At 40.6% G+C, this 26,554-nt stretch overlaps 1 protein-coding gene across 1 annotated transcript in view; it reads left to right on the top strand.

Moving 5' to 3' along the window:
• The first annotated feature begins 448 nt into the window (after positions 1–448).
• Positions 449–26,554, top strand: part of WSCD1 (WSC domain containing 1) — a 156,372-nt gene continuing 130,266 nt past the window's right edge. Inside the window, exon 1 of the mRNA XM_072138212.1 lies at positions 449–676. The gene's annotated coding sequence lies outside the window, so the exon portion shown is untranslated. The remainder of the gene's footprint in view (positions 677–26,554) is intronic.

Raw genomic sequence — 26,554 nt, forward strand, 5'->3', positions numbered from 1 at the left:
ATAATAATAATAATAATAATAATATCCGTACAATTATTCTTGTTATAGCTGCTGTTGTAGAAGTAGTAATAATAATAATAATAATAATATTGTTACGATTATTGTTGTCATTGTTGCTGTTGCTATTTGAAGTAAAAATAATAATAATGATAATTGAAATGATGAGTAAAATAAAACTAGAGATGCTATTTATTCCCTGTACTTTCCGGTGTGTATTACAGCCCCCTACCCCTCAGTATGTAGTATGCAGCCCCCTGGTGCTGTGGTACTATCTGTACATGACCTGGTGTCAGGCAGAGGCAGGTGCAGTCGGGGTGGCAGCTGGAGCACAGCTGTGCGGGAGTCCTGCGTCCCCCTCGTGCACGGCGCGCGCTGTGGTCAGCAGTGGTCGCTAGGACCCCGCAGATGTCTGCGAGCAGTAGAGGCAGCAGCAGTGAGGGGCAGCACTGGGCATGCGCGGGCTCAGGCGTCTAGCTTGCTGCTCGGTTAGTTACTGATATAAACAGCTGGAGGTAGCGGAGCACACAGACTACATGCAGGCACTGAGCCCGGTGTGAGCGCCACCCTGTGCCCGGGCACCGGAGGCTGGCATGGCATGCCACAGGGAGCTGGATCTATCCTCTCATTCTGCATAGCCTGCTGGAGTGTTACTTTTTCCTCCTCCTGGATGTCACAGGTAAGTTCACCCCTGTCTCTCCTGTCATGTCTATGGCATATGATAGGATCCCTACATCTCCCTGCTCCTGCATCCTACAGATTCCTTGTATGGGAAGAATATTCCATTATATTCATGAGAATATTTAAAACCTTCCCACATTTTGTGGATACTATGTCATTTTATAATACTTTTACATACTTGAAAACTGCAACAAAGAATAGTTTTATGTATATTTCTCTTTGTATAGTTTAGCCAAAAGTGTCCCAAACAAGATCTTAAAAGTGTCAGGATGCCAGTGTATACTCCATGGCTAAAGACTACAAGACTCCCCTTTCTCTACAGAATGGGGTTACTTAGGCAGATTTGGTAAATTTATATCATTCTACTATATTTTCTATATTGTATTGAGCTGTTATTGAAGTTTGGGATCTGCCCATCACAGTACAGATGGTCACTTGACGCTCTACCTGTTCCTGTGGAATCAGCTTATGGCACATTGGAGAAACTCATGCCCGTCATAGAGGGGGCAGCGTGTGCCCTTCTCATCCATTGCACTCATTACCTTCCCAGGTTCCCACTGTGTGACTGTTGATTATGTAAAAGGCTATATATATATATATGTACACGGCTGACACTATATAAATAGAATGCAAATGATAATTGTGGATCATGAGAGCTCCAGGAATATAACTGCGGCTTGGGAATAGAAATTGGTTAAATGCAGTTATTTTTACGCTTCGCTGGGGGAGGGGGGGGGGGGACAATTTGTCTTCTTTTGGCTTCTTAACACTTGCATTCGGGGAGTTCTGTTTCTTTAAGGAGCTGCATTACAATAATGCGCGTGAGTGTAACACGTTCTGAATGGTTCTTTAACCCATTGTGTGCCAGAGGGAGATGCCCACCGTTATTACCAGAGGACCTAAAGTTTTTCTTCATTCCACTAAAGCTTTAAGTCAACGCCACATAATCAAGACAATGCAGTATATCATCCACACCCAAGTAGACGTCTTTGCTCGACAAGCATCGGAAAATCCATAACCTATAAAATTGCTTAAAAAAACATTGAGGGCATCCATTAAGTCATTGTTCTAAATCATATTTAATCCCTCCATTAGGTGTAGATTTTTGATTTAGTGTTTCTGGGCAAGACTGTAAATTAACCTTCTCAAACTGTATATGTTAAAGAAAAAATGATCCGGCAATGTGAATTATAGCACAAAAAAAAAAAATATTACCAATATATAATGAGCTCAAAGTGCCAGTGTGAAATTGCCTTACGGAAAGTTCTAAAATGAGAAATGATAATAATATGCATTAATTTGCTTCTTGCCCTGAGAAAACAGAATATTATGGTGTGACAGTGACAAAGAACATGACTAGAATTCTGGGAAACTGATTCCCCCCCCTGCATAAACTTATTCTTTTGACATGATATAATTGTTTATTGCTGTGGAGGTTTTGATCCTCGGAGAAGTTTTGCATATAATAGATATATTAAAGATGTAGTAGAGGCAATGTGTTATATATGTGACTCTACATAGAACTGCAATTACATTCTATACCCTAAGTCACAAAGAGTTAAATCACAAACTTTAGTTCTCCTAAATACAACCGTATAGAGATAATCCCACCTCGACCAAACATGGTTGACATGGAGGTAAGTATCTGCTTCTTCTGAACACATGGTTGAGTCATGAACGTTCTACGCTTTTTCCGTAAGTCTCCTAGAAGTAAATAGGAGTTACAGAAGTAGTGTGGTAGAGTGAGCTATGCTGTTTCTGTAACTACTACTAATATTTATAAGAGATATAGAAACTATGAAAAAAAAGCCGTGTTCATCTATTAAGTCCCAACCATTTCAGGGAAGCAGAGAAAGGAATGTTCCCATCTCAGCGGCTAAGATGGGAAATGCACTTAAAAGTGAACATGTCACCAGCAATGTTACTTTTAGCTGGTGACAGGTTCCAATAGCCTATGCCAGTGATGGCGAACCTTTTAGAGGCCGAGTGCCCAAACTACAACAAAGACCCGCTTATTTATCGCAAAGTGCCAACACAGAAATTTTATTTGTGATTTATACTCCCTTCTCTGTCACAGTTTACATTGATACCAGCACCTGAGGACACCAATAAAGCAGAAAATAGTCCCAGGTAGAGCTGTCACTTTAAAATAGCTCTGTGCACAGCAAGTCCTGGGCTGTCTGGGACTGCAGGAAGATACCTGGAGTCATCTCTGGGGATGGCCTGAGTGCCCACAGAAAGGCCATCACTGGCCTATGCTATGCTGATTTTAAAAATGTCTTCAACAGCATTCTAAATCATTTTGGTACCGTATAAAACTTTATTTCACATTACCTACCAGCAGCGTTAGCTGAGTCTTTGGGGATAGGGAAGGAGCTGCAGCCTTTGTGTGCCTGTGTCCTTCTCCTCTCCTCCGCACTCATGCAGTTCTCCCCCAAAAATGGTGTGGATTGTGCAGGCAGGGGAGAGAGGAGGATGTTGTTGAGTAGAGAAAGAAAGCAGGAGACTTAGGCACACAAACATAGACTGCTGCAGCTGCCCTTTCCCCTGGGACTCCTCCAATGCTGCTGGCAATGACCCAGGTGATGTGAAATAAACAATTGTAAAGTACTGCAATGATTTAAAATGCTGGTAGATTTTTTTTTTAAATAAGCATGGTATAGGCTACTGGAACCTGTCACAGGTGACATTACCGGTGAGAAGGGTTGTCCATTATTTCAAAAACATAGCTGCTTTCTTCTGAAAACAGTTCCACACTAGGTTTGTGTACAGCTAAAAAGAACTGAATGAAGCTTAGTTACAATGCATTGGGGAAGATTTACTCACCCGGTCCTGTCGCGATCCCGTGGTGCGTTGTCCGATGAGGATTCAGGTCTGCCACGATTCACTAAGCTTGTGCGCCCGAGTTCCTACATCCATCGCTTCCTCGCCGAGGTCCGCTGGAGTTCACCTTCTTCTTCCTGATGCATGTCTTGCAACACAATTCTAAATGTTAAATCCTGCACGTTGTCCGAATCCGTCGGGTTGTCCGACAGCCAGGCCCTCCCCCCCCCCTCCTGATTTCTGTTGCGCGCAAGCCGGCGCCCATGCGCCAAAATCTGATCGCGTGGCCAAAATACTGGGGCATTTTGGCGCAAAACGGAAATCATCGGGAAACCTGACAAAAATTTGTCCGTCGGACCCTTAGTAAATGATCCCCAATGTATTACCCATGGTGAGATGTGGTGCTGTTTTTGGCAGAAAGCAGCCATGTTTTTCATTCTCCGGACAACCCCTTTAAAGTTGCAAATGTTGCTTAGTTAAGCAAACAGTTCACATAGTCTTGTTAATTTTAGTGTTTTGCATAGAATTAGTCATATTTGTAATCGTCTTTATGTCTGACTTCCCCTTTAAAGAGGACCTGTTACCTCTTCTAACATTCCTGTCATATTATAACTTTATATCAGACGAAATATGATTTCTGCAGCATACATAAGTCTAAGGAAAGTTTCTCCATTATGGTTAATTCGTGGAAAATGTAAGTATTTCCCAAAACAGACTTATCCGGACTTGTGACAAGTTCTCTTTAAGGCTTCACCTAGGTACTAAGTTATTTTGCCAACGTAGTGTCGTGGTCTTCTTCCAGTCTCTAGAGTCAAGCTTCCAATTGTCTCCTCCAGTTCCTGGGATCCTCTTCCGAGCAGTATTCCCAATCTTTTCATTGCTTTGTTTTGCTCTAAGTTTCCCTACGAGTCGTTCATAGTAGGCTCATTGTCTGGGAAGATCAATCAGAAGCTCCGTGTAACACCCTCAGTCCAGGGGTAGATGGCAGCGCATGAGCTGGTGAAGACATTCATGCAGCCATCCGTTTAGTGTAGTCACTTTACATTACTCTACGTTATAGCAATAGAATCGTATTGGTTACATTGTTTAGAACAAGGTTTACATTCCACATCTGATTTCCCTATTTTCTTAGCAAATTGATTTTTTTTCTGCTGTGCTTTGAAATAGTTTCTATGGATTCCGCTGATTGATGAAGAGAGGCCGCTGTTCACACATCCTAAAGAATTCCTTTCTCAGAATATGAATGCAGAATCTAGCGCGCTGCTGGAGTGCTTAAAGAGGACCTGTCACTTTTGTCTTATTGGTGCCCATTTTAGTAAATGTCTTTAAGAATACTTTGGCATTCAGAGTAAAAAAAACCAAGGACAAGGCTGTGCATTGAAGAGAATGGTACGTGTCTATACACTGGATACATATATAATAGCAGGAAAACATCCTCCAGTTTATTTCCTTTTGTGCTCCTGGGAGAGCACCATAGGACTAGATGGACTGGTGCTGTACTAATCATCAGAAAAGGAAGGCACGTAACCCCTTCTTTATAGACATCTGCCTTATGGAACAATTGTTGCTGCACATTCGTATCTTATCCATTGTTAGGTTGCTAACTCTTCATATGGCCATGTATGTATGGGAATGCATGCCGTGTAATCCATGAATGGGCACAGTCTGGCAGAGCGGAAAGGTCCCCCATTGTGTGATTCTAAATTTTATTTCCCATAATGGAGCAATGGAAGTAAATTGAATTGAATTGAAAGCCATTGAAATAAATTGAAAGTTGGCAAGATCTTACTTGTCATCAGCATCAAGGTCTTTGGAGTCTCATGGCAAGCACACGGGGGTTGGAGGAGGGTGGGGGGTGGGTGAGTTGTAATATTTACATGGCAACACCTACATTTTAGCTTCAAAATATCACCACAACAAGCCATACTATCATACATTAACCATATGATACTGCCATATAGTACATATCAAAAAGTGCTCTACAGTGAGATCTGTCTAAATAATATGTCTAAGTAATTCTAGAAGAATAGTTGTATATAGATGTAGCAAAGTGAAGCCGACACTTGACTGGTCAAATACCCTTTGCCTCCAAACTTAAATTGAGACAGGTTTGTCCGTGTTTATACATTTTTTTACAATTAACCCCAGGTAGTATGAAATAACAAACAACTTATACTTACCTCTGGCTCTACATGACGCCTCCGGTAACCACTGGTCACTGTTGGAATAGAGGATTGGTACACACCAGGTGACGGTACGTTAAGAGAGCGCTCTGGGTGTGGCCTATATAAGACTAAGGCTAATACAATTGTTACAGTTCTCACAGTAACGGCGCTGCAGTTTGGCCATTAGACAAGAAGTTCATGCATCATTTTTCTCTATGATACAAGGACTCCCGATCTGTACAAGATGTTCAGTCCAGGGGATCAGGCTAACATTTGGGCCTATTTCCGCAGGCTCCACAATGACCTTGGGTTGTAGTGGGTGTGCTCTGTTAAAGCATAAAAAAATTGATGAATCTTGATAATGCCTTTAACCACCTAAGTGTGAAGTTACACATTACTTCATTTCTATGTGCTATATTGATATTATTATGATGTGGATGTCCCCAGGGCAATTGCTCTTTTCTGATCCTGGTTAATTTTTTGTAATGTCCTTAGTGTAGCACTAAGCAACAAAAGTGCAAGGACATGTATGTAAATGTCGCTGAAAATGAGAGGAAAATCACTTCTGCTACATAAACCGTTCAGCAGATGTAACCTTTTGTAATCATTGTAGGGTAAGGTACCCTTAAAGTGCAATTCCAATAATTTTTTTTCCACTAGTTGTCACGGGTGGCCCTGCGACCCATGACTTGTTTCACAGGCTCACTAGCACCCCTCCCAGCTCCACTCAACAACTACTTACCCATCCTCGCCCCTGCTTCCAGGTCCTTGGCCGTGCACATGCATCCCTGTGTATTGTTGCCCTGTGCTTGTGTTTTGATTTCCCGTTGTGACCCTGGACCTGTTCCCATTTACGCTCCTCCGCTGCCAGCCCTGACCTTCTGCTTAGCCTCTGACGTTGACCCTGTGCCACCTGTTCTGACCTTCTGCCACGAACCTGCCTGCCATTTCTGTACCTCGCCTTGGCTGCCACTGCGGACAAAGTCGCACCTGTGGAACGACCTGGTGGTCCCACGCTGCAGCAAGTCCAACCCGCTTTGTGTCAGGTTCTGGTGAAAACTGGTTGTCACTTAGACTCCTGTCCCAGGTATCGGCTTTCATCATCGTCTGTGGTGGTCTAGTGGGGTCACTGCCCCTGGAGCCTGACAGAAGTCAATAGTTCTTGGTATGTAGGACAACTTTGCCTGTTACTTTCATTACCTATATTCAGCCGTTTCTTTAATATCCTTCTCTTTACCCTGTCCCTGCAGTAGCTGTCTTCTCTCTCACTGCTGTTTACCATGGTTAGACTAAAGTGTTTACACAAGAAACTAGACAGAGTTTAACTGCTGAGTGGAGGGGCTTTTGCTCCCTTCTCACTTTGGATATGATGCTCTGTCTTTGTAGCTAGGAATAGTGAGTTCCCAACCAGCCCCTTACTCCCAGTCTGTGATTCTTCATTATCTTCTATGTTTCCTGCTGCATCTGAAGTTGTGTCTTGCTTTCCTCTGCAGCAACCCTTTGCTTTCCAGACACTATTTACACAGCAGGGAAGCTGTTATAATAATAATAATAATAATAATAATATAGTTGTTAATTCTTAGCGTTAACATGGCGCAGACTATACACTTCATGTATCTATTTCACTGCTGGTTCTTCTACTTATTCCATGCTCCATGTGATGGAAGCTGCTAGGCTAGTTACTATAAAGATTATGGATTTACGTACTGTGCAGTGCTCAGTGGATTTACTTGTAGAATCTCACTGAATTTGCTTACAATTTACTTCATGAGGGAACACAAAACTTTATGGAAAGTGAGGGCATCTTATAGCTTTAGTGTAAAGACAGGAAGAGGTTAGTCTCCACCCATTTCACTGCTGCTGATCTCTGCAAAGTAATTTCTGAACAAAAAAATGCAATATTTGTTAAAAATCGTTGTGAAGTATGAGTTATACTTTAATAGAGCAAACATTCTCTTTGTATCCAATACTTTAAATTTATCGTATATTAAAGGGACATAAAATGAGACCTTAAAGGGGTTGTTTGGATTGTGAACTGTTTTAATATTGGCCTAGCTGGTGTACCAATAATGAAGAATTTTTTACTCCCAAAGGTCCTTACTTCTGGCACAGCACAACACTTCATGTCCGAATCTGTTGCAGCATTGATGTGGCATCATCTAGAGGTGTCGTGACTCGATCAGTTTGGCCACTAAACAGAGCTGTCTACCTTCTTTTTCATTTTATGTGTATTAACTGACATCACTTTTTTACTTAAAGGAAACCTACCACTTAAAAGTGGTAGGTTTATACACATATACATGGCACCAGCTCAGTGTGAGCTGGTGCCAGAGCATATTTTTGTTAAGGGAACAAAGCCCCTATGTTAGAATTGTAAGTTATTTTAACTTATAACTCGGCGCACCGCACTTGGGCTCGGTGCACCATGCGCGCGCCCGTGCGTGCGACGGATTGTGAAGTGCAGGAGAGCCGGTGACGTCACCGAGCTCTCCGGCACACGCGCGCCTGCGCAACTTAGCACGGCCTGTTTCCCCGTGCTAAGTTGCGCAGGCTCGCGTGTGCCGGAGAGCTCGGTGACGTCACCGGCTCTCCTGCACTTCACAATCCGGCGCACGCACGGGCACGCACATGGTGCGCCGAGCCCAAGTGCGGTGCGCCGAGTTATAAGTTAAAATAACTTACAATTCTAACATAGGGGCTTTGTTCCCTTAACAAAAATATGCTCTGGCACCAGCTCACACTGAGCTGGTGCCATGTATATGTGTATAAACCTACCACTTTTAAGTGGTAGGTTTCCTTTAATTTTTAATCGGACTCAAACCGTAAAGTCGTCAGCTGAATTTAAATGGATAAACCATGCTTGCCGGCACTAGCAAGACGTCATCAGGAGTGACGATTCTCCCCAAAATGGCAGGCGTGCAGCACTACCAGCATGTTACTGCCAGGAAGTGCAGTGGACCTTAGGAGGCCCAGGTTTAGTACCCAAACAGGGTAAACTCGGCCGAAAACTAATTTTTATGGGTCCGCTCATTACTATTAATGATCTTTAGTACGAATAAGGATACACTTGGCCGGGCCAGCATATGTCAGCACGCTGAAGAGGAGGAGGGATGAGCGCTGCACTCTAATAATTTACCCCAGTAGTTGAATTTAAACTTTAGTAATTTAAAGGTAAATTTTTTGTTTGAATTACTAGACCTAAATCATAAAATAAACACTAGAGTAAACATTTCCTATAAAGTACAGAAGTTGTAGGGTGTGAAAAAGTTTTCATCATCTGTTAAAGATCTACTCAGGATAAATATTCTGTTGTCATAGAAACGGTTTCATTCTTCCTGTTTTCTTCCACATTCATGGATCACACCTAAGACATGATAAAGAAAGTCATGGATACATAAACAACGTTCTTCTAACAATCTTGTGGGAAACATCCACAGTTCTAACATCAGAACCAAAAGGGATAATAAGGTCATTTACTAAGCAACAATTGCTGTAATTCTAGTACAAAGTGCGACAGAACTGCATCATACTTACAAATTGCAAAATATCATTTTAGACACTTTTATGAATCGTAGGAATTGTAGTGGTTTAAATGCAAGACACCGGGTTCTGGTTACTGATAGAAATGGAAAAGCATATGTGATCAGTCCGAGCCCCGCGCCCAGGTGTTTGTTTTGGATTTGTAAACGCAATACAAACGCCATGTGTGACCCTTAGGCTACATTCACACTAACGTATGGAGGACGTATATACGGGTGACGTATATACGGCCGATATACGTCCTCCATAGACGTCAATGGGCGCACGGCTCCGTACCCGGAAAAAGATAGGACCTGTCCTATCTTTTGCCGTAATACGGCGCCATGCGCCATTACTTCCTATGGAGAAGGCCGGGGGTGAGCTGCGCTCACCTCCTCCTCCTCTCCCGGTGCACTGCCGTTGCCCGCTACGGTACGGTACGGGCGGGCAACGGCAGTGTGAATATAGCCTTATTGTTTGTGTTCCAAGAAATAAGAACGGGTCAGTAAAGATTGACTAGGTTTAAAGGAAGGTGACCTAAGTATTAAATGGACTGGACAATGCTGTAAATAAATTAGATTTAAAGGGAACCTGTTACTCAGACTAATCTATAGTAACTAAACAGATCTTTGAAAACTGCTATTATACAGCAATACAACTATTGCTAATCACACAGTCCATTTGTAAAGTTCAATCAACATCTAATTAAATGATCCCATGTGAGTCTGATTATCATATATTGGGGGTGATTTACTAAGGGCCTGATTCGCGTTTTCCCGACGTGTTACCCGAATATATCCGATTTGCGTCGGTTTCCCCTGAATTGCCCCGGGATTTTGGCGCACGCGATCGGATTGTGGCGCATCGGCGCTGGCATGCACGCGACGGAAATCGGGGGCGTGGCCAAACGAAAACCCGACGGATTCGGAAAAACCGCCGCATTTAAAAAGAAAAATGTGTCGCGGAACTTGCAATTACCTTCACTCAGCCCGGCTCGGTATATTCCTGTGCGTTCCGGGGAACTTCAGCGCAGCAGCGCCACCTGGTGGGCGTCGGAGGAACTGCCTTAATGAATCCCGGCCGGACCCGAATCCACCATAGAGAACGCGCCGCTGGATCTCGAATGGACCGGGTAAGTAAATCTACCCCATTTTCTGAGTTGTGGCTGGTATATGTTCTTAGAGCAACCAGGATTATTAGGGGAATGGGGGAACTAGAATACACTGACAGATTAAAAAATTTGGGATTATTCAGTTTAGAAAAAAGACGACTGAGGGGAGACTTCATTACAATGTACAAATACCTGAACGGACAGTACAAGGATCTCTCCAAAGATCTTTTTATACCTCGGCCTGTGACCAGGACAAGGGGGCATCCTCTACGCCTAGAAGAGAGGTGATTCTACCATCAACATAGACAAAGGTTCTTTACTGTAAGAGCAGTGAGACTGTGGAACTCTCTGCCGCAGGAGGTTGTTATGGCGGACTCTATGTACATGTTCAAGAGAGGCCTGGATGCCTTTCTGGAGAGAAAAAATATCACGGGTTATGGGGATAAAACATTTATTTAATTCTATAAGGTAGGATTTGATGGACTTGCGTCTACTTCCAGCCTTATATACTATGATACTATGATCCTCTGCCACGCCTCCAGTTCCAATTACTGAAGAGAATTCCTGAGGGAGGGGAGAGTTTATTTTTCTTCAGCTACTCACATACAGCTTGTGTCTTCCTCAACCCCCATTTATCTTTCCCTTAAGAGTTGGCTCAGCTTAAAGGGTTATTCCCACGAAGACAAGATTCTTAAATATACTCAGGATAACAAAATAGCACATTCTCTAATTCGAAGTTATTAACAAAAATACAGAATTTCACAGAATTCCAAACTGTCTCTATCGGTCCTGGTGTAAAGAACTTTGGTTACTCCTAGATCCGGCCGTAAATGATCTGACTATAGTCAGATTCTTCTTATGAATAGCTTTTCTTGTCTGCACACTGCAGTGTTCTCTGCCTCCTGCCCCTCAATCCTGCATTACAAGACCAGCTCAGACACAGGCACTTCCTACCGGATACTTACTCTACTAGCTACAGACAGATAAGGTCTTTATCCAGGAGGGATGCATATAGCATGGCTGGCTCTTTGTGTGTTATTGTTGAGTTAGCAGAGCAGAGAGTGTCATTGTGTTTTCTATCCATCTCCTGGATCTCGTCATGTCTCATCTCTGATCTGTCTCAATTCTATTTTTCTATTTGTCAGATGCTAGTAGAATATTCAGAAGCTAAATAGAAGTGTAGATAAACCTTTACCCTGATAATCTAAGCACATTGTCAGCACACTGCGTCTCATAGCACAGAGGAATCATGGAGTGTCTGCTTAGAGAGTCACCGACCACAATCTTACACTGAGTAAGCTAAAACAGCAATAAAGCTGAGAAAAATTGTACAGTTTGGGTGTTAAAAATGATCTTTATTGTGGAAACATCACTAGGGGATTAAATTTGAAAACTTTCTTTCATGAGCAAACCCCTTTAAGAGAAAGCAGGCTCCTTGTCAATCAGGAATCTGGAGGTTTGGCTGAGATAGAAGAACATAGAATTTAAGTTCCATAGTTAAATGAGACCATATGGAGGAGTAGGGGGGTTGCGAACGTTTGCTATGATAGCCAGGACCCTCCTAAAAAAAGGCCAGGTAGTTAAGGGTTAAAAAAAATATTTGAATAATACAGTAATAAGTCTGGGCTTCAGAGCATGAGATGCTATTACAGACAGAAGGAGCTAGTGAAATCTGTAAGCAGACATGCAGAGTGGATTGACATTTCCTCATAATTAACTCTTATGTAGATCAATCAGAAGATGAGATCAATGTGTCCCTGTCATCTCGGGCTTTCAGTGACATGTATTTATGTTTGTGGCTTTTTTTCGTTAGCCCTTATTTGTAAACACTTTTTTTGTTCCTTTTTGCCGCTATCTTGTGTCGTTTTTCACTTGATTGTTCTTTAGCACTGACTATTGTTCATTTGGTTAACAACATTTTGTTAGTAGGTGGACATCGCCAATCTTGTCTTGTCACTTGAATAATATTTCCTAAACAATAAGCCCATGGATAAAATTTCATGAAAATATCCTCTGCAATTGCTATTGTTTATTCAAATACTAGACACTGAATTGTAATACAGTTTTGAATGTTATAGGTAAGTCCATTTTTGGTAAGATCTTAATGGTCCTCTGTCACCAGCTATTACAAAACTAAACCAGTAACCTTCGGTAGGGAATAAAATTTCCTTTTTAGAATTTACTCCAATAAGCTTACCACGTAGAGTCACTTTTTGCTTGAGATTAGTCACTATTAGAGGCTGCAGTAGGAGTATAAACTTAGACGTTAATTTCTTGGATTCTACAATCCATAGAATAATTCCTGTGATATCATATTAAATTTAAGAATCTCAACTTTAAATGGCATCAGGCATTTTGTTCCATCTGAGACAGAACCATGCTTGCTTTTTTTCCCCCCAGCTTACCTGCCAGCACTTTTGGTTTTAGGAATCCTTTAAGGCCGTCACAGAAGAAGCCCCATTGTCAGTAAGTGCTATGCTTCTACTGTTATCCTTTAGAATCACCAATATATATTGGCACCCTGACATGTTTGGGTGCACTAACAAGTCAAAGTGGCACTCCTCAATTTTTATTTTACTCTTTGGCCCATAAAAATACATGAAATAAAACTTTTTGAAGTTAGTCAACTCATTGCTGCATGTATTTGTAATTTCTCCATATGAGAGGTGTTTAAAGGAGTGTTCTTTAAAGTGATCTTTCGGGCCAGATTTCCTTTAACATCTAGAAATTTTTATGGCTTTTAAAAATACACTGCATTTAGCATAAAGTGTATGCAGGGGTGTAAATAGGAAAGGCTAAACCCTGTAGCAGATTCCTGAAAGGGAATGATTTATATGCTTACAATACTATACAGTTGCAACAACCCTGCCGATGCATAGGGTAGGTAGTTGTTGCAAATAGCTCCCTCTCCATGTTAGAAGGTGCCAAGGGAGACTGGCCATCTCTTTAGGAGATCTCCGAAACTGGAGAACTTAGTAATTGCAGCTGGAAACCACTGCCTGGTAAAGCTAGAGTTAACATGCGGAATGCTATTGACCAATGATATTCTTTGTACTATTGTAAAGCAAGCTGGAAGTTTGCTGGACACTAGGGGATTATAGAAACCTCTTGTGGGTGGGAGCACATAGTCTGAAGTCTAAGCAGAAGCAGAGTGAGAAGCTACTGAAGAGCTGCCACCCAGGCACACTACCAGGAAGCAAAGGTGTTTCACCTGACACCATGGGCAAGTTAGGAGACTAAGCCCAAGAGCAGAGGTCCACTGTCCGGAATCGGCTCCATCTACCAGCCCAGCCTGAAGCTGTGAGCAACCTTCCTGCGGACCAGCTATCTCCTACCAGCTTTCCAGCCTGCTGAACCTGTTGTTGTTAGGCCATTGCCTGCAGTTCAAATAAAGAACCGTGAGTTGATTTGCACAACGTGCCAACGTATGATCCCTGGATCAGGCTGCTTCACCATCACGGCTCCCCATCCTCCATTTATCCAGGAATTCCCATATATATCTTAGGGATTGCCCCAGGGAGAAACTTCCTTCATCAGCCTCTCCCTCTACTCTTTTTGCACATACCACCCGGTGGAGACCTGCCAGGCTGTAGGACCGTCCTCCGCTCCCAATACCAATCACCGTGACCATAGCATGCCCAAGGCAACACAAGCCAGCAACTCCAGTATTCTGGGCCCCGGCTGTCTGCAACCACCGAAGAAAGACCAGGCCCCGGTGGGGGATGTTGCACAGCTCTTTCCCAGTAGCTGCTAAACCCATGGAGGAATTGGATGGAAAGGAGTAGAGACTCCTAGTCCTGCCATCCTGCTGACCCTCTCCCTAGCATTTCTTATATGAGTTGCTGACTCAGCTTTGTAATGTGGAAAATGTGACCTGTTAAATACATCTTATGCTTTACAATGTGCAACCTGATATGTATCTAATGGTGCATATCCTCTATTCTTTTGTGTGTCAGATGCCGAAGCCCCCAGGCAATGCGGGCCCCATAGCAGCTGCTTCCCCTGCACTTATGCCCCTGAGTGTATGTTTATAATAATAATAATCTTCATTTATATAGCGCCATCAAATTCCGCAGTACTTTACAAATCAAAGAGATTCTAGTTTAGAACAAAAAAATGAAGGGATACAAAAGAGCCATCTACACAACAGAAGCTAACTCCTCTGCTAGTGTCTCTCTTTAAGCTTCTTCTTCTTGTTCTCTTGTTTTTCCTGCTGTTTGAATGCACAGATGTGGTTATGGCTGGCACATCTACCAAAGGACAAACCAATTGTAATTGATTTGCCTTTCAGAATGCCCAAACAAATTACACAAATTAAATTAAGACCTTCACGGAAAAACAATTGCTTACAAAATCTACTTTGAGCTGAAATTGAGTTATTTTCCAGAGATTTCACATCCCAAGTCTAGACACGTCTTTGTTTAACTAGTTCTTTGTCAATGTCTACGAAAGATCCCAAATAGACATGGCAACATATGCTGCACCCAGCACTGGAAGGGAGGTGGACTGGAAGGTTAGAGTATTTTAGCAGGTTTCATTGCAGTGATTTAAGCCGTGTTATCTTGGATCTCTATAGTAAATGTCATTATGGCATCGACTGCTGTGTTGCTATTGCGAGGAAGATAAAGTTGTTTAGTGGAGAACTTGATGCAGGTTGCAAGTGATTTATGTTGACTGGTATTTAAATTATTCACCACCAAAAAATGTATCTGCTCCGTTACAGCTCCAATAACATCATGTCGGCTTGTCAAAATACATCGCTGTCCAGACTGCATAGTTTGTTATGGTTTATGTTAATCTTTGTGATTCCGCTGCAGACAGTATTATCATGTTACAATACAGAAGAGAATGTTGTACCATGTCTGCCAGTATGCACTGCAGTGTTAGACCCCAGTCACATCTCAAATTCTTTTATCATTGCTGGATTCTTAAGTGAAACTTATCAATATATAAAGAGCCCCTAAATCAACTCCACAGCTTTGTACAGGATGGGTTCAGGTTTAAAAAGATGTCACTCTCTGCATAAGCGTAATACCTGATATTGTACGATCATCTCTGGATCTTAAAGGGAGCCTGTCATCAGTTTTGAACATGGTAAACTGCTAACAGTGATTGGTACTAGCCCTAGTACCCTCCCATATAGCATATGGGAGGGGCTTTGTTTACCCCACTGCTAAAAGTCCAGCTACAATCCCGATCTACACATAGGACACTTCATATTCCACCTAATAACTTAATTTTTTTTATGCCATCTTTACAAACCTATAGCCATTTTGCCAAATGAAGGAACACTAACTAACATGAAAATATATTTTATAATCATTGGAGAGCCTGGGCAGCACATGGCAAAGAGCATTAAAGAAAAAAAAAATGACCCCTTCTTCACATAAACATAGAACAACATTACCTATAGGTTCCTTCACAATTTTTCCAAAATAAGATAAATAATCTAGTAGTCAGTGGAATTCAATGCAAACCATAGTTCAAAAAAGTCCAGTGTCCTTGTACTCAGCACTCAGTACTCATACACTCCAGGTAATCTACAAATCCAGGTACTACACACATCAATTGTTTGCTCTAAAGGATTTATTGTTTTCTTTTTCCATGAGTCCAGCTCATTTCTACGGAAGTTGTAGAAGCTGTAGTCCAGAGAATTTGTATGGTTCCATGAAACTGACCCTAGAGATATCATTTTTATGATAACATTGGTATTTTTGTGGGACAAGCCAGTCCTCAGTTGTTACTAGTTGCCTTACAGGGGAAAGAGCTTTCCAACTTCTGCTATGGTATTTTACAATTGAACCTATAGACATTGGGCTTATGAAGGTCCCGTGGCCGCATTTCTGTTGGGTTTCCCGGCGTTTTCGGGGTTGGTGCCGGGGATTGCGTCGCACGCAATCGGATTGTGTTGCAATAGCGCCGGCTTTTATGCAACACAAATCTGTGGGCGGGCCGAAGGACGATCCGACGGATTCGGACTATGCACGGGATTTAACATTTAAAATTGTGTAGCAAGCCGAGCACTTACATGCACCGGGAAGAAGAAGGTGAACTCCGGCAGACCTGAACGGAAAAGTGACTGATGCAGGATATCGGGCGCACGCTGGCAGTGAATCCAGACAAACTTCATCCTCATCGGGATATTCCGCAGGGATCAGGCTCAGGAATCGCACAGGGACCGGGAAAGTAAATGTGCCCCATTCTTTCTTCCTATAAACACTTACACGTGATGATTCCAAAGTATTATACTTTGGTATTTAAGAAGTGTCTACACAACTATTGTGTCGCACGCAACCCTTTTATGGCATGACTGCACTGGCCTCTATGAGACACAAATTCGGGGATGTGTCGTCGGTCTGACTGATTCACGCTCTATGTTAAACGTGCATCACAAAAAAGATGGTGAACTCTGTCGGGCCAGTGTGGGGAAGCAACGGCTTCATGATTTTTAGCGCACAATCTTGGTGAATCGCCGCACACAGATTTATACAGGGAAAATAGCACTTTTAGTACATTTTCCGAATTTCTAAGTAAATATGCCCCATCGTTCATCACCCCTTCATCTGCTCCTTGGAGGAACCATTGGGATATCAATGTGATAAATGGGGGATGGTGTGTGAACCTTGTGAACCTCTTCTTCTCTGGTGACTGATTTGCATAGACTGAAGTACATAATGATGGCCCCTACTTGTGGCAGTTCATTATGTGATGCCTATCTTCATTGCTTCCTTAGTAAATTACAGAAATATCCTCATCTGAAATGTGTCTTTTATAATCCTCTTGTATTTTCTTCATCCTTTCCATGAGGCATAAAAGCAACAAGTAAAATGTAATGGATATATAAATACACAATAGTAACATGAAGTGTTTACAACCTGCATAAAAATGACTATGTCCAATAATCAACAATATATTATTGTGACACCCAGGCTACCCGGAATTTCCACACAGTCGGATGGCTCACACATTAAATTGGAAACTGATTGTGATTAGTGTGTTAAATTGAATGTACTGAGGAAAAGAGGTGGGAAAATGTGTTAAATAAAAGATGAGAAATACCATGGAAACATTATTTGAAATGAGTTCCATTGTGTCCTAATGGGACGGAAACACAAAGGAAGGCGAATCCCTCCCTCTGATTCCCTGTGTGGGAATAAGAAGGAATGATCAAGGTTTATTGATAAGTGACAGGGTTGTCAGATGTCTTTATATGTAATTGTAAATCTAGATGGTTGTCACAGTGTTATCATTTTATTGATACGGTTAGTCCTAGGGTATGTACATGATAGTGTTTTTTTTTTTAGTTTGTTCTTCAGTTGAATTTGTATGTAAGTTGTAACTGGTGTATTTTATAATTTATTTATTTTTTGTCCCTTTGACAATTGGATTTTCAAAATTCTGTGATGTGATGGGAGAAAGGATTATAAATAAATCTTCATTACAGACACCTTACAGCCGATCATTGCAGCCTGGGACTATGGTAACATCCAGAGGTCACAGTGGGCAGAGGGGTCTCTCTGTAACTAGGGGTCACCTGTAAGTCGGGTGTCTTTAAGTCGGGGACCACATGTACTTGTATATTGATGATTTTTTTTTTTCCTGTGTGTTGTAGGATTAAAAGTGCTCAGTGAAAAGAATTGTTTTTTATCCGGTGATCAATCGAAATATAATGATCTTTATTATGATCATGCAATATACAAGGCACAGTATGATACATTACAATGGGGACACACCTAAAAACCCAGCAAACCCAACTCAACAAAAGGAGGTAACAAGGATAGAATCACTGAAAACATTGGGACAGTGTGCTGCCGCCCCAAAAAGAGTTGGATTCTCCAGTAACAGGATACAGAATCTGCTATAGATACAAAAAAATGCCTCAAGGTCAAGCTGCTATAGGCAAAACACGGGGTGTTTTGTGAATTGTTTTTGGAACGCCCCATCATGTCTTCACGTACTCTTTCTGTGTAATTTGTTACTGTTATTGACTGGTGGTGACCTCCATCTAGTGTGGTTCTATTATAGAGCCAATTGGCTTGAAATAAAGGTGATTTCGCATTGCTCAATTATGCTTTTTTATGCTTTTTTTTTTAAAAACAAATACTGTATTCTGTTACACGATAATCCATCTTTATGGGATGGCAGCATCATGTTCCAATATTTTGGGTGCATCCACCCATTGACTGCTATTAGAAGTTAACCATTTTTAGTAGTATATTAAAAGATCTATATATCTATAGCATATTGTAGGGCATTATAAACAGCTTAGTGTTTGCACTTATGGTTTACTATAAAGAGCATAAAGATTTTACAACATGTCCTATCCGCAGGTGGCATGTTATAGAGAATAAGTAGCTGAGCAGATTGTTTATGGCAGTGGCAGCGAACCTATGGCACAGGTGCCAGAAGTGGCACTCGGAGCCATTTCTGTGGGCACTCAGACCATCGCCCCAGGACAGAGTTCACCAAATATTACCAAGTCCACCAAACCTTCCTGCAGTTCTAGACAACTTAGGAGATGCTGCTTTCAGTGCTATTTTAAAGCGACACTTCATTGTCTGTTGACATTGACAGAACTTCAATATCTTTGGAGCTCATCCTGCTGGACCACCGTGCTTCCTGTACAGAGAGACCCTGGAGAGAAGCTACAATGAGAGTATAAATTTGCCCTCCTTCTTTCAACTGTATTGGTGGCCTCAGACGGCCTATATGATTGAAAGATGTGGAAGAACAGGTAGCAGTAAGGTACTTCTTAAAAAGCCATGTTGGCACTTCACGGTAAATAAGTGGATTGAGCTTGCAGTTTGGGCACTCTGTTTCCAAAAGGTTCGCCATCACTGGTTTACAGTGTCCTATCTGCAGGCAGCATGTTATACATCACAAGGGAAAGCTGAACAGATTGTACTGCCTCTCCTACCTCTAAGCATAATGTGATAGAGCAAGAGGAGGGGAGCAACAGTAGTATCTTATCTGTAGGTAGCATGTAAGAGAGCAAGAATAGTTGAGTAGATTGCACATACTGTTCTATCTAGATGTTTTAAAGCAAAGGGACAAAATGGGTAAAAAAAATGAAAAAAAATAAATATCACTCCCCTTCCCGATGCCCTTCAGCTGCTGTTAGAATGCTTGTTGGGTTTTCTCTGACAACATTTTCCTTTTCTCTTCTCATTTAATGCTTGATAATACATCAACATCCAATCACTGCAGCCACTGATTGTTTACAAGCAATTTATTATAAAATTTTATTCAACCAAAAAACACTTATACCTTCTATTTGTCTTCCAAAATAGAAAAGGAGTGGGATGAAATCATCATCTGCTTTTATAAGAACTGATTTTTTTTTTTCAGAACAAATAGCAGGGGCAAGTTGGTATATGCAAAAAATGCTCCTGTGTCTATATATACCCGGCACCTCCTGGAGATCATTACTCCCATCTGAGAACATTCACCTGATGCATTCAGCCACTGTACAAATGTTATTATATAAATGAATTAATTCTACCGAGCCAGCAATTATTTATTTATTTATTTATTTTTTGTGGGACTGCTACATTTATTTAATAAATATAAATTCCAAATGGCTGCTTTTCTGTTAACATTAATTATGTAATATGATGTGCACTTGTATAAGTTTGGTATATAAGAGGAAATATTTTCCAGAAATGTTTGTTTCCCATGTTAATTATTTGCTAGGACTTCCCTCAGATTCCCAAATAAATAACTTTTACTGACGTTTCTTGCTTAGCAGTAGCCTAAAAATGCTTGGGTTGTTGCTTAGCTACACACACAGCAGGGGGCTGGTACAGCTGCTGTTCTGTAGGTCCTTACTCCTGTGGAGATCTAGTTCTGTCACCTTCAATACGAGAGAGGGGCTGGTATCATGTCCTCCATGCTGGAGTAGTAGACAGCAGAGAGGAAACCAGCAGGGAACTTGTAGTTTCCTCTCCAAAGTATTATATTTTTTAAAAAAATTTTTATCCAGTAATGGTTCTAACATGCTGGAATTTATTTTCCTGTAGATTTTCTCATTATGCTCTGGTAGATTTAATATTAATCCCATTAATATTACTCTATCAGAAAATGTAAAAAAACTGAAATTTGGATGAAAACAAAATCATTTTATAGTCATGAAATCTTTGACTTTTTAAAAAAGTTTTGGAATGTAAATAGGAGAAATATTTAAATATCATTATTGCCTTGATTGGATGTTGGTTTTAACTGGCTGTTAGATCGGTTCTGTGGAGGTCCAATACTGTTAAATCTCACTGACGATGCAGGCAACTCAGAGAAGGAAAGTCTAGCTACATTTCTACGTGGTCGATGACTGGCTGAGCTACAGTAGCTTTATTCAGGCAGTATATGGAAAATAGAGCAATGCATCTGGCTGCATTCTTGCTATGATTTTTGCCACCAACTGATCAGTGCAGGGTGTAGGCTGTTGGACCCAAAGAGATCCGATAATTTAAAGGGACATGTCACAAGGAACGTCATTTTAACTAAAGACAGGTTGCAGAAGCCCATTACACCTGCATTGCAAAGATGTCTTCCTGCCATTTCTGTGCATTTGCATTACAATATAATTGTATGATTTACCTAATCTTACCTTTCTCCTTGTGTACAACTCCTCCACTGATGGCAGCTCATCATGCTAATAGCTTTGGTCCATTGTAAGTGAAGGAGCAGGAAGGAGTTGTACACAAGCCATGGGACTTGTCGGATGATTCCGTCAAGAAGCCAGGTAAGTTAAAACACACAATTATATAGTAATACAAATGTTTAAAGAAGGTGGAAATACATCTTTGCAACGCAGTTGTAATGAGGTCCCTGGTACGGGGTTTTCCCATTTTGTTTATAATGTATCTGACATACCCACAGGAAAAATGAAAAATGATAAATATGATCCCACCTCTGGGACACACTTCACATGCGTATGGCTGATCCGAGTTCATGCACAACCACTCTCTATTCAAATTTATGGGTCACTCACAGTGATGAGCAGACCCTGGGTGATTTTGGTCCAGCGGATTTGGCCGCACCTAGATCAAAAGTGAGGGTGATAATGCTGCCAGTAAACCCGCCGGTTACTTTTATAGTGGGTCAACTCATTAACAACTGCTATAGGTGTGGATGTTATCTCTTATAAGCCACTGTCAAAGTCACAAAAGGAAGTAATTGCCGACTGTCACCATTTTTCCTGTGATCTTGTCGCTCCCTGTGATGTAATGTAGACAATAGTGGCATGTAGCTACTGGTGGCTTTGCCCGTGGTATGTAAGGGATAGCACCCGGTATCAGTGCTGGTCACTGACGAGCATTCGCCAAACTATGAACTCAAACACCGACTTTTTGCTTGGGACCCAAACATGCAAAATTTGGCACTGACCTAAATATTTTGATTCAGATCTAATCATCACTAGTCATTTAGAATCCTGAAATCTCCCATTTAACTTTCAATACGCTGCTTTAGAGGCTTGGCACAGGTGTCCAGTGTAAGGTAGAGCAGTTCCTTAGTCCTTGCATTACTGGCCAAAATCGATTTTAGAGGGAGGAGACTCATGGGTTAGGAGAGTCGTAACCCTAGTTTGGGAGTGTAATACATTATATGACATACAATGGGCAGTGCTTTGTACTATGTAATTGATGTAGTTGACTTCAAGATGAAGGTGATGAATGTTTTTCAGGTGAGAGCCTCCTTTTTTTAGAAGGATACCTTCACTCAGGTCTGTGTTATGCTGTGCTTATTCAATGTTAGGTCACGTAAAACTTTCCCTTAAAGATTATAGTTTGTCACTTCTCGTCTTTATTCCTCTGGGATTTTAAGTTCACATTTCAATATTAGAAATTGCTAAGTTCTATTTACAGTGTGGATGTCAGGGCAGTGGGAAGGATAACTATGTTGTTGAAAGTGTACAATGATCACTTTGTTTCTGATGAGTTTTTACAAATATAGAATGTGTGCTTGTCATATTGTAACTTTGTAGTGATGATAGCAAAATGTATAATTTTATAACAATTATATATTTACTTCTTTCATGTCAAAACCCAGAATTATTTCCTCAGCTGGATAGGGCAATAATAACAGGCAATGGTGATATTACCAATTTGGCATAAATAGAAAGAAAATAAATATTTTTTAGTTATATTTTTCATATTGCATTCCCTATAATCTCACTATTCATATTTTTATTAGCCTACGGAGGGAATAAGCAAATCTCTGGTGGGTCTGATTGCCATGTTTCTGCATGTTGCCAGCACCACCCATGATATATTTAGTCTCACTAAAGATTTTAACAACCCCTTAACAATGTACTATTCACATAGCGGTTGTACAGAGGTTAACAACTTTTAAAAATTCAAAAACTTTGTATAAAAAAAAATTGTGTCACCATATTCTTGGTGTATTCTGCTGGGCAAAGTGTACTCTTTTGTGATATGTTAAGGTTTACAATGTAGAGTTTCAATATTTACAACTAAGCTCTGTAAAGTAATCAATACAGAGGCAGATAGTATAACATTACAGAAGGATTTGTGGAAACTGTAGGAATAGTCATAGAAATGGCTGATGAAGTTTATTGTAGATAAATGTATGAACTTGAGCAATGAAAACACAAAGTACAAATATGCTGTAAAAAGTCAATTACTTGGTACAACTGCAGCAGAAAAGTATGTGGTATTGGTGTATGGTAAACTTAATTTTAGTCAGACAGTTGCTGGCAAATAGAATTAAGCAATGTATCAAAAGAGGCATAGATTCTCATGATAAGGACATAGCTTTGCACAAATCACTGCTTTGACCACACGTGGAATAATTTGTACAGTTTTTGGACACCAGTGTATAAAAAGGACATAGTAGGACTATGGCAGAGCAACCAAGTATATTATGGGGATGGGTGACTAGAATACAATGATAGATTACTATTTGGGCTTTTTCAGCTTAGAAAAAAGATGACTTAAGGGAGACCTCATTACAATGTAAAAATACCTGAAGGGCAACAAAAAAGGAAAATGAAGAAGGAATGGACAACACTCACCACTGTTCAAAAATATGTTCTTTCTTCATTCCATTACATTTCTTCCAGCCTCTGTGTGACCTTACTATCAAGTTCTATTTAAGTGAAAGAGGGGGATCTAGCACTACGAAAGACAGGCTCTGATAGGTAAAATTAACCGTCACGCAAAGCATTCTATCCAATTGTGTACACTGCCTATCACAACTTCTCTCTTTTACCATTAAGAATGGTAAACTTACCTTTCCCTTCCGACAAGGTGCAGTTGCAAGAAACGTCTTACCTGATCAGGTATGATGCATTACTACTTGTGATAGTAAATAACCATTCCTTCTTAATTTTCTTTTTTGTTGCTATTTATGGATAAACGTTATCATCGGATCGAGAGCATACTTTGGAACTAAGTTGAGGAGAATTGGGAGAAGGGGAGTACCGCTATCAACTGTAGTTTTGTTTTTGTTATAAATAGCTGAATGGGAAGTACAGGGATCTCTCCAAAGATATTTTTATAGTTAGGCCTGTGGCAAAGACAAGGCCACTGTTAGACTGTTAGAGGTTTTAGCATCACCATAGACACGGATCCTTTACTTTAAGACGATTGGAACTCTCTTTGTATATGTTCAATTGGGGTCTGAATGTCCTTCTTGAGAACAAATATCTCATATGCTATTCGAAAAAATGTGTTTAATCCTATAGGTTGGCCTTAGATGGACCTGTGTCTTTTTTTAATCGTATCTACTATGATCATATGAAACTATGAGATGACTAATATGGCAGAACCCATTTTCTTGCAATGGCCAAGCTCTACAGTAGCACCTAATAGGTTAACTGCTGCGATCAGGTGTCTGCTCCGTAAATGCATTCACGACCTGTAACCGGCAGTGAAGGGGGTAAAAGGAGTCTGCTATCACCTAAATCCTAAAAGTATTGTTTTTTTTTTTATAAAAACCTGAATGAGCAGTACAGGGATTTCTCCAAAGATATTTGTATACATGGGGGCATCTTCAACACTTAGGAGAGAGGAGTCTACTATAATCCAAATACTAAAAATATCACAGTATAGGGCATTTTATAAGCTTTTCAGACATACATTTCCTGTTTCCCATCTGTAATTTTAGAGAAAATATGGTTTATAGCTTTATGCAGATTCTCTACAAAAGGCATGACCACACTTGCTGGTGCACCCCTTTTCTTAGTCTTTTTACACCTTTTCCTCTGGGTTCTACAGATTGTTCTATAAACGGATGGAGCTTTGCATCTTCAAAATAATGGAACACTAGCCGGCACAACCCTGCGACAGGTACAACTAGAAATCTCATTTGCATGAAGATAAAACATGATTTAATTTTTTTAAATGACAGATTCTTGGGAAATAGGAAATCTTTATCAGAAAAGCATATAAAGGGCACTTCACTATGATCTTCTACTTTTTGGGCTATTCATGGCATGGTAGACCGTGTTTTAGCAAAAGTACTAAAATGAATTTGGTGTACACCTACTTAAGTGTATTCTGCAATTTTTATCGCTGTCTGCACAAAGGCACTTTCTATACACGCACTTCATTGTATAAAATACCGAGCCAGGCTTTATTACAAAAAAGAAACAGGAAAACTGACAGAAGTCATTTACTTTACCAGCTAAAGGTCTTCATATCCTGAGGCATTAGTACTACAAAGTCTACACATCCAAGAGAGGCACACTTCAAATGCATAATAAAGTATAGACTTTTATCTCTTTTCATATTCTCCAAGGATTGGAATAAGAATCGCAAGATTCACCCCCACTAATGATGCAGGGTGGTGTTACCTAAAATGGATTACTGGTATGTTCATCAATGCCAATTCTTGGGTCTTCCCAACCTTCACCTGATCCTTTATAAAAGATCCTAAGGTCATAGTAATAATTCCACCTCCGGTTTTATAGGAAAGCCAGCAATGTCTTTAACGAAAGACCCAGGAAACGTTTATACTGTATCTTCCACTGTGAACGTGAGATTATATATGACAAACTCAAAGACATATATGTCAATGATAAAGGTGTAAAATACAGAACTATGATAATAAAACATGCAGGGACAAAATGGAATTTAAGAAAACCTGTCCCATGCAGATTAATATTAGTTAAAGACTGTCTAGTCTAACTATGAACCTACTTTTTGTTGGTTTAGTTTAACCTGTTACTTATAGTTTTTGTTGCAACTCATGCTTGATCTCATTTGCATGCCGGGGTAGATGAAGACTGCCCTGGGCTGTGTGAATATTATAGCCCCTACAAGTCTGGAATCACTTCCTGTATATGGTACTAGTACTAAGCTTCTTGATGAAGGGAGGAAGCACCCCGGATTTCAATCTACTGTTTCAAAACCTTTAGAGGACCATAAAAGGTCCAGAAACGGGTCTTGTATACTGAGAGCCTCAACCGATGTACAAGGAAGGCCCTTCCCGGTATAAATGTTGGTTTATGGTTTTGTTGGCCATGGGCCATAGAAGGCCTATATTGCCTATATAATCCACTACTGTTTGCATGTCATTCAATAGAGGATCTCACAGCACTCCAGGATAATTGGCAAGGTGCTTGGACAGGGTCCAATCTAACAAACATCCAATATCAAGAATCCAACCATCTTGATAGATTTGAATAAAATAATTTTGTTAAAAACCCAAACGTCTTAATGAGACACAGATTGTATTCAGATGGAGTTCCCTTGATGTGCTGCAAATGATCCTAGGATGTGACATATATAGGAACGTGATACCCTATAGCCTGAAGCCTTTGAAAATGGCGGTAGAAGGTGTTTTAGACAGTTTTTTTTAGTGCAGACTACAGATATTGTTTTTTATAAACAGAATTAGACATAAGCCCAGGGAATTTATTAACCCCAAACTGGAAGACATCATTTATCTATTTCACTATTTACATTTTGTTTGGCTTCTGACTAGCTGGTCTACATTTTTGGTGTCTATGAAACAATTTGTCCAATAATTGTATACACCATTAATGCAGTTTGGTGTTAGTTCACCTAATGAGGGGACTTCTTAAGTCAGTTAGATCTGTGACATTATGTTAGTATAGTTACCGGTACTTGTAATATCGGGAGATTTATTCAGAATACGGTAGGCAAATTTACCCTGTTTCTAAAGTTTGAAAGATGTTTCTTACCAGTTACCAGACAACTACATGTTCCAAATATCATGCTTTGTGCTTCCCATCTAAGAATAGCGTGAGCTCTGTAGGTTGGGTTGAAGTGGCCAC

The sequence above is a fragment of the Engystomops pustulosus genome, chromosome 2, assembly GCF_040894005.1.
Source record: "Engystomops pustulosus chromosome 2, aEngPut4.maternal, whole genome shotgun sequence".
In the NCBI taxonomy this organism is placed as follows: Eukaryota; Metazoa; Chordata; class Amphibia; order Anura; family Leptodactylidae; genus Engystomops; species Engystomops pustulosus.